Here is a 10,036-nt window from a genome sequence, read left to right on the forward strand (position 1 = left end):
GTCCCTCCCTCCATTTCCACCAAGATTTTTCCCATATTGGCTTCATTCTCTGGTACGTTGTCACCAAGTGAGAGCCATGATGGGCACCATGGCTCCAACTAACATCCCACTATGGTAGCAACCTCGTGGAAAGAGTCTATCACAGAATTTCTAGCTACATTTCAAACTACATTTTGAGAAACATGACAACATGGCCTTCAATAAATTAATCTGGGCACCTGGGTGCTCAGTGGGTTAAGCATCTTCCTTCAGCTCCAGGCATGATCCCAGGGTCTTGGGATCGAGCTTCACATTGGGCTCCCTGCTCTGTGGGAAGCCTGCTTCTCCCTCTCCCACACCCCGTGCTTGTGTTCCCTCTCTCGCTGTGTCTCTCTTTGTCAAATAAATGAATAAAATCTTTAAAAAATAATTATCCTTCTCTGTCATTTCCCTCATATATGGCACACAATTATCCTTTTTCTCAAGTAAGACTGCTTCTGAAGGGGCTCTGGGGTTGAGAGGGGTAGGGGACTTGTGTATGTGTGTCCTGACTTCTTCTAAGCTTTTGGTTTAGGAGAAAGCATGAAAGGGTAGCTCTCAAAAGGGTAGGAAACTGATAAGGCGACATTTAAGGCAACATGTGGCGTGTGTGGGAAGGTGCTGTCATCACCAGGTAGATAAGCAGCACATTTGGGCACCAGCAGGGGATGTTGGCATCTTCCCCTCCATTTGCTAGGTTTCTCTTTTTCTTAATTTTGTTTTACTCAAAAAATATTTGTTGAGGGGACCCTGGGTGGCTCAGTTGGTTGAGCATCTGCCTTTGGCTCAAGTCATGATCCAGGGTCTGGGATTGAGCCCTGCGTCAGGATCAGTGAAGATTCTGTTTCTTCCTCTCCCCCTGCTCCTCCCCCAACTCATGCTCTCTCTCTCTCAAATAAATTTTTTTAAAAAGGTCTTAAAAAAATTTTGTCGAGCTCATATTACATGCCAGGCAGTGTGCTAGACATGGGGCAAGGCACAGCTTCTGCCTCGAAGAAAAAAATTGTGTTCTTAGCTGACAAGCAGCTGTGGAAAGAACATTCTAACGGGAGAGACCTGGAGTAGAAATGCTGGGCATGGCTGGGGGTCAGCGAACAGAGCCGTAGACTGGCTGGAGCCCATGGACTGTAGAAAAGGGGTGTATGAGAGAACAGGTTGGACAGTAGGATGGAACCATATCACCTGTTCGGGAGTTGGGACTTATTTGGCACAGATCCTGCCAGAGGGGTATCAGAAACCATCCATTGTCCCACTGTGCCATCCTGGTCACTGCCAAGGTGAAGCTGAGTTAGGAGGCCGAGCAGACACTGCAGAGGCTCCTCAAGGACATCTTCAAGGGCAGCCAGTATACTGTCTACAAGGCAGTGATTTCCTTGGAATTTAAGAGGAATGCATATCGCGAAATGCCTGAACCAACGTTTTGAGCCTACTTTGGAGATAAATGACTATCTGATCATTTGGATTTGGAAGCAGTCAATGAACAGGAACAGCATGGAAGGTGTGTGCTCTGACCAGGATAAGAAAGCTTATCAATCAGACGTTCACGGCTTGGACGGCACAGGGATCTTTGCTGGTGTATCTATGCCCGAGTGGATAATCTACTGACTTATTTATGGTAGACTTTATCAGAACAAATGTTTTTCACAATGAAAAGACAAAATAAAAACAACTACCCAGCTTCCTTGTCTTTAGGATAATAAGGAATTGCATCCATTTTAATAATGAAGACAGTAAGGCTCAGAGATGTTAAATGACTTTTCCAAGGTCACACAGCTTCCATGGACATGAAGCAGCTCTCATAGCCACATCTCTAATATGGCTCTGTTCTAAAAGGAAGCGTCAGTGTGAATTACAATGAGATTTTCAAAACCTAGTTGACTAACAAACTTCGTAAATAATGGCAACTGTAAATACTTTAGTATTTCTTTTAATATATTTGCACTCAGCTCAGGAAATAATAATCTAAACAGAGAGGCTATTTAGATTTCATTCATAACCACCCATTACACAGAGAGCACAGAGCTAGAATTCTTCAATGAAGAATAGACAGGAGATGCTTCCTCTTCAGCTTGTATGCACACTAATAATATAACCTTACAATGAGTTCTGTGGCCCGTCAAGGTAATAAAAACCTATCCATTTTGACATTGAGCTATCCATGATCCAATACAGAGCAATTTTCTTATTAAGACAATTTTTAAAGCAGTTTCAGGTTCAGAGCAGAATTAAAGGGAAGGTACAGAAATCTCCCATATACCTTCCTGCCCCTACACATGCATAACTTCTGTTATCAACATTCCCCACCAGAGCAATACATTTGTTACAGCCGATGAACCTACATTGACACATCATGATCACCCAAGGTCCGTGGTTTGCGTTAGGCTTCACTCTTGGTGTGGTACGTTCTATGGGTTTGGACAAATGTACAGTGACGTGTACCCAGCATTGTGGTATCGCTCTGAGTAATTTCACTGTCCTAAAAATCCTCTGTGCTCCACCGATTCGTCCCTCTCCACTCCCAGGTCCTGGCAACCAAAGATCTTTTTACTGTTTCCACAGTTCATCTCTTCCAGAATGTCTTATAGTAAGAATGATATAGTACGTAGCTGGGATACTGTGACTTATAGTAAGAAACACATATTTGGTATTCCTCCAGTTTCTGGCACAGACATCTTAAAACCCTTGGAATTTTCTAAATGAAGGAAAGCTACGAATGTGTCTTTTGTTATGTTAATGAGGTGAATTTTGGCCCTCACCTAAGGATGGGGGCTGTTTGCCAGGGGAGCCAACTCTGTGATTAGAGAGTTGGAACTTTAAGTCCCACTCCCCACAGGAGGGGAGATAGAGTTCAATCCCCAACGGCCAATGATTTAATCAATTATGCCTAGGAAGGAAACATCTGTAAAAGCCCAGAAAGATGGGTTTTGGAGAGCTTCCAGGTTGGTGAACGTGTGGAGGTGCTGGGAGAGTTGCAAATTCTGAGGGCGTGAAAACTTCGAGCCCCCTTTCCCAAATCTTGTCCAATGCATCTTTTCTGTCTAGAAGTTCCCAACTTATATCCTTTTATAATAAACCAGTAATCTAGGAAGGAAAATGTTTCTCTGAGTTCTGTGAGCTGTTCTTGCCAATGAACAGATCCCAGGAAGGGAGTGTTGGAAGCTCTCATCCAGCCAGTCCAGCCAAAAGCACAGGGGACAAGCTAGACTTGCAGCTGGCATCTGAAGTGTGTGTGTGGTGAGGAGAGCAGCTTGCAGGACTGAGCCCTTACCCTGTGGGACCAGACACCATCTTTAGAGAGATAGTGTCAGAACTGAGCTGAATTGTAAGATACCCAGCTGGTATTGGGGAATTGCTTGGTGGTGTGGAGAACGCCCCGCACCCCCACATTGGAATTGGTACCAGAACCTCAAGTAGCCTTTTCAGATTGGCTTCTTTCACTTAGTAGCATGCACTTAAGTTTCCTTCCTGTCTTTTCATGGCTTGATAGTTTTCTATCTTATTAGCATTGAATAATATTCCATTGTCTGAATGTACCACAATGTATTTATCCATTTGTGTACTGAAGGGCATCTTGGTGGCTTCCAAGTTTGGGCAATTAGGAAGACGGCTGCTCTAAGCATCTGGGTGCAGGACCGAGTTTTCAGTTCCTTTGAGTGATTACTAAGGAGCGTGGTTGCTGGATCACGTGGTGAGAACACGTGTGGTTGTGGAAGAAACTGCAGCTGTCTCCCAAGGTGACATTGAATATAAGGGAAACCAACTTACTTGATGTAGCTGTATCCCTGATGGATTAGTGGCAGAAAGATACACTTAGGAATCTGAGTGGTAAGGCTCCCAGCTTCATCACTTTCCAGCCATTGTAGCTGTGAGCAAATTACTGAACCTCCTCATTTCTTCTCATATGAACAGGTCATGAGAATGGACGTCTTATAGCAGTTTGAGAGTATCACATAAAACAACACAGATAAAGCCTTCCCCAGTGTGTGGTCTCGTCGCTAGGCCTTAATGACTACACGGTTTCTTCTCCTCCCCCTGTAACACATGAGGTTCAGGTCACCTCTCTCTGTTATGATAGTTCATCTCTATTATCTCCCCATTGCAGTCAATTACAATATGACTAGACTTGACCTTCTGACTTTTTAGGATACATTTTTAACTTATTTTATAGAATAATGGTGAACTTAATCTAAACCGCTTGCCTTTTACTTTACGAGTAGCTATATAGCACATAAGCTATAACTTAAGGCAACATAGAACCTCATATTAGACACTCATTATATATAGTATTCTTTTAAGAGAATTAATGATCCAGTCCTCCAACTTGAAGAAATGTCTACATTATCAAAAAAAACCCATCAAGTAAACACATACCATCCTGACAGTTTATAGATTCCCGCTTCGATCACCTATCCCAGAACATGCCAGAACTCAGATTTTTAGGTTTCTGTTTCTGAATACAATATTCTTCAAAGTGAGGTTACTCGATTGTTTCGCATAAGGAACATACTACATACACAAGTTAATCTCACATGCAGAATGGTTTCCATGCACGAAATACCAGAAATCTACGAGAAAAGGTGACAAAACTTTCCTAATTATAACAGACACTTGGAACCAGCGACATTGGTGGGACAGAAAGGGGAGGTGAAGAAAGAAACAGAACTTAAGAGAATTGGTCCAAACCTCAGCCAAAAGAATTAGGAAACTGGAGACTTGATGGTAGGAGCAAGATTTGCCTTTGTTTATTTCTCAAATAAAATAAAGGAAACCATGAACAGTGGGAAAATTCCTTCTACCTCCCCAAAGGGAAGCAGAAGGGGCTTAAGGAAGGCTGTCACCAGCTTTACAAATAAGAAACTGAAACACTTACAGCCAATTTTACTGCCAGCAAAATGCAGGCTCTTTCTAAACGTAGCTAATGATGGGCACATCAAACTAGGACAACTTAATTTTAATTCCGGGACACACACATCAAAGGCTTGGTTTTCCTCATCCTGCTTTTCCGTTACTGCCATAAATGATGTAAATAGTACACTTTCTTCTTTGGAAAGAATAATGGGAGTGGTTTGTTTTTTAATCTTCTATTTGTGTTGATACACTTGACCAGGGAGAAATCTGCCAAATGTATAATAATACGTAAACAATCCCACAAGCACCCAGAGGCTGCAAATTCCTTGAGGATCAGGGCGGTTCTAGCGCTATTTTCATCTCCTTCAGTCTCTGGCTTGGGCACAGGGCGAGGTATCAGTGGAAGCTGGCATTCAGAGGAGAATCAGGTAGGGGTTTCCTAGAGGCCTGGGCCAATCCTGGTCCTGATGGTCACAGATGGTTGTGTCCACCAGATGAAGCAGCCAAATTAAGAGGTAGAGTCAGAGGAAGACCCCCCACACCCATACCTATGTCTCACCTGCAAATTGCAGACAGAAGGTGGTAACTGATCCCTCAAGGAAATCCTTTGCTGACTGTTGGCACCCTTGGTATGATAATATTCTCCATCATATTAAGCATTTAAACTGGTTTCTGTTGACTTTTTTCGCCTTGGCCCAATAAGTGGTTAGCTGAGGCTCCTGGGTTCATCATGGTGGAAGATGGACGCATCCTGTATTCCTCACCCCTCAAAACATCCACCTCAGGGCTCTTTTTCTCCCCTTCCACCCCCTCCTCCTCTTCTTTTTCTTTCTCCTTCCCCTCCTTGTCCTGCTCCTTTATCAAATTTAGCATTACCACTCACTGTTTTTCACCTAAGAATCGACTTCATAGTTGTACATCGTCATAGTACTCGGACTTCAGGGTGGTGTCGACAGACCAGTAGATGAATGTCAGAACAACTGGGAGAAATCAGTCATTTGATATGGCTTTATAACCACCTCTGGTGGCAAGAAGACTACATTATGCCATAATATGACTAGCTAGCATTTTTGAGCCATAGTATATGCCAGAGAGGCAATGTGGAAAGTATTCTGTATATATTATTTTATATAGTTCTTGCAACAACCTGATGAAGTAGGTATTTTTATTATTTCCATGTCACTAATGGGAAAACTGTAACTTAGCAAGACAGGTGAGGTCAGTTGCCCAGTGTTGTGGAGCTAGTAAGTGATGAAGCCAGGTTTGAACCCAAGAATTTTGATTCTTGAACTTATACTCTTAGTTACTAGGCTATTCTGCATTATATCGTGGGGGGGGCATCATTCTTATTTTATTCCCCTGAAGTTTCAATATTTTGTGTTTAATTTTTTGAAGTACCCTCTTGTGGTCGTCTAGGAGTCTATAAAGTTGTCGCAAAGTCTCTTAATTATGAAAAATGTTTCTTTGAGGATGCAATTCTAAGGCTCTTTTTAACAAATTTCTTTCATTTAACTATCTTATTTAACTAAATCTTTATACTTTAATACTCTGCTTCAGCTTCTAAATATCCATAAACCGTGATGATCATTAGGACAAAAGCAGGAAGAAAACTCATGATCTTAAAAATTGTTTTCTTTGTAACATGTGATGAATCAGACTTGCAAAGTTCATAGCACAAAAGCTCCTGATGAATGTTAATTCTGAGGAAGCTGGCCATACCACCCTCTTTTTAAAACAAAACTTTCTTTAGATGTTCTGTTTGTGGCAGATTTTTCTGGACTTAGACTAATTTTCTCCTTCCTTACTGATGTGTGGGTAAGAGCTTTACTAGGTCATAAATTTTGTGACAGTTCCACATCTATCACTGGGAGACCTTAAGCAAGTCATTTAATTCTTTGAGCCTGAGTGCTTTCACTTTTAGAATGAGGTGTGGTATAATGAAGATTCCAGTGACTACTCCCTTCCTGTGACCCTCAACCACCCCAGGGCAGTAATGGTGGCCTGTCTCTGTTAACCCTATCTTCACCCTGACTGACAAAGAAGATGTGAATTATAGTAAACTCTAAAGTTTCTTGTAATTCTAAAGTAAGGGTTATCCCTTTATGGTAGGTCTTAGAAAGATTTTTCTCATCTGGGGAAAGAGATTTTCTCTTCTGAAATGCGTAGTTAATAGAATGTACTCTGACAAGAACTAGCATATGTAAATAAGACCTCGAGCTGAGAGGTTAGGAGTACTACTAAACAGTTCTACAACTTTCTCTCTCTTCTTTCTTTCTTTCTATTTTACTTTTTCTTTCCTTCTTTCTTTCAGTTGTGATAAGACACATAACACAAAGCGTACCATGGTAACTATGTTTAAGTGTACTGCTCAGGGGCATTAAGTACTTTCACACTATTGGGCAGCCGTAACCACTGTCCATCCACAGAACTCTTTATCTTGCAAAACTGATATCGTGTGCCATTAAATAATAACTCCCTATTAATGCCCCAACTCCAGGTCCCCAGAACAACTGTCTAACTATTCTAGGTACCTCATAGAAGTGGAACAACACAGTACTTGTCTTTTTCTGACAGTCTTATTTCATGTAGCATAATTTTCTCAAAATGCATCTATGTTGTAGCATGTCTCTGAATTTCCTTCCTTCTTAAGGCTGAATAATACTACATGTAATTGTTTATCCACTCATCTGTCTATGGACACTTAGGCTTCTTCCCCTTTTAGGCTAGTCCTAATAATGATGCTATGAATATGGATGTCCAAATACCTCTTGAAGTCTGTGCTTTCAACTCTTTTGGATACATACCCAGAAGTGGAATTGTTGGATTATAATGTAATTCTATTTATAATATTTTAAGGTACCGTCATACTGTTTTCCAGACCAGCTGTACCATTTCACTTTCCCACCACCCAGCAGGGCACAAGGGTACCAATTTCTCCACATCCTCACAAACATTTGTTATTTGCTCGGTGTTGTTGTTGTTTAAATAATAACTATTCTAGGGGCACCTGGGTGGCTCAGTTGTTAAGCATCTGCCTTCAGCTCAGGTCATAATCCCAGGGTCCTGGGATTAAGCCCTGCATCAGGCTCCCTGCTCTGTGGGAAGCCTCCTTCTCCCTCTTCCACCACCCCCCTGCATGTGTTTCCTCTCTTACTGTGTCTTTCTCTGTCAAATAAATAAATAAAATCTTTAAATAAATAAATAATAACTATTCTATAGGCATATAACTGTGAACAAATATTTATTTAACACATGTTTGACCATTCACTGTTTTAGGTGCCGGGATTACCACAAACAGACCCTCCTCTAATGGAGCTTCTAATTCTGGGGGAAAGAGCAGACAGAAATAAACAAATGAAATAAAATAGGAAGGAAACAAGGAGATGAGGCAGATAATAATGGGACCTACTTTAAAAACTTCTTGTGAAGAAGTAACATTTAAATGAGATATGTAGGTGATAGCTTAGTGGGAGGGAAGAATATAGAAAAGAGCAAACAGGGGCAAAGGATGTGTGAAGAACTTGAGTCTAGAAAGACCTTGGGGTTTTCAAGTTGTAGAGGGCATGACGGTGTGATTGGAGCAGTACAGCAAGAGGACACGACTATGGTGAAAGGCAGGAAACTTGTCTAGGTCCTTAGGAGCCATTTTTCAAATATGGGATTTTATTCACTGTTCAGTAGGAGACCCTTGAAGTTTTTGTTGTTGTTGTTTTATTTTCTTTTTTAAGATTTTATTTATTTATTTGACAGAGAGACACAGCAAGAGAAGGAACACAAGCAGGGGGAGTGGGAGAGGGAGAAGTAGGCTTCCTGCTGAGCAGGGAGCCTGATGCAGGACTGGATCCCAGGACCCTGGGATCATGGCCTGAGCCAAAGGCAGATGCTTAATCACTGAGCCACCCAGATGCCCCACCCTTGAAGTTTAATGCAGAAGTATGGCATTCTCTGAGCTTTGGAGTAAACATTGACTTCTAAGCCTCTGGTTACTGGATGTCTTCCCAAGAGCCTTTGTAGCCTCAGGGCTGTGAAGAAGATGTTCTCGGGCTCCTGCCCAAGAAGATGCATGGTGGTTAAGAACTCATGTTCTGGGGCCAGGCATACTTGAATTCAAATCCCAACTCTACCACCTACAAACAGTGTAATTTTGAGCAGGTTGCTTAAGCCCTCAGAGCCTTTGTTTTCCTCATCAGGAAAATGGGGATAATGGTACTTTTCTTATAAAACTGTTTAAGGTTAAAATGAAAAAATGTATATGGATTCCTTACCAAAGTGCCTAGTACATACGAAATGCTAATAAACATTAGCTATTATAATTACTATAATAATATATTTATTTATTCAACAAACTGTATTTATTTGTTTGTTTGTTTATTTATTTATTATTTTTTTAAAAATAGCTAGTCCTCTGAAAGTCCTAGAAACCTTGCTTCTGAATCCCTTAGAGACTAATAGTATCTCTCTCTCTCTCTTTTTAAAATTTAATTCATTTATTTATTTGAGAGAGAGAGAGCACGAGCAGGGGGAAGTGGTAGAGGGAGAAGGAGAAGCAGACTGTCCACTGAGCAGAGACCCTCAGTGGGACTTCATCCCTGGGACATCATCCCAGGTCAGGATGATGACCTGAGTGGAAGGCAGATGCTTAACTGACTAAGCCACCCAGACACCCTCATTCAACAAGCTTTAATGAGAGCCTAATACGTCCCTGGCTGTAAGATGAGACCGCTGTCCTGGTTTTCAGAGAGCAGCAACAACTCAAATTTTCATGGTGCTAGAGCAGCAGAGGATGCATTATAAAGGCACAAAGGAGATGCACTCAATCAGGGCTGGGAATGAGGGGTTAGAGAAGGTTTCCAAAGCAAACGATAACTGAGTCAAGTATTAAAGGATGAGCTGAGGGGAGTGGTGAAGGAGGCCATCTAGACAGAGAGCACCACGTGAGCAAAAGCATGGAGACAAGAAGCAGCAGGGAGGGCAAGAGGAAAACAAGTGGCAGTTCAGGGGATATTGCATGGTAAGTGTTGGGATAGGGGCTGAGGGATCTTGTGTAACAGAAGAGGAACTTGGGGCATATCCTATAGGCGATGGTGAGCCAATGGAAGATTTCTAGAGTAGAATGCTCTGTCCAGATTTGAGTTTTGTATAGTTCATTCTGTTGCATATACAGAAGATG

This window comes from Lontra canadensis, unplaced genomic scaffold (genome assembly GCF_010015895.1).
Source record: "Lontra canadensis isolate GAN:19392208 unplaced genomic scaffold, GSC_riverotter_1.0 scaffold1, whole genome shotgun sequence".
In the NCBI taxonomy this organism is placed as follows: domain Eukaryota; kingdom Metazoa; phylum Chordata; class Mammalia; order Carnivora; family Mustelidae; genus Lontra; species Lontra canadensis.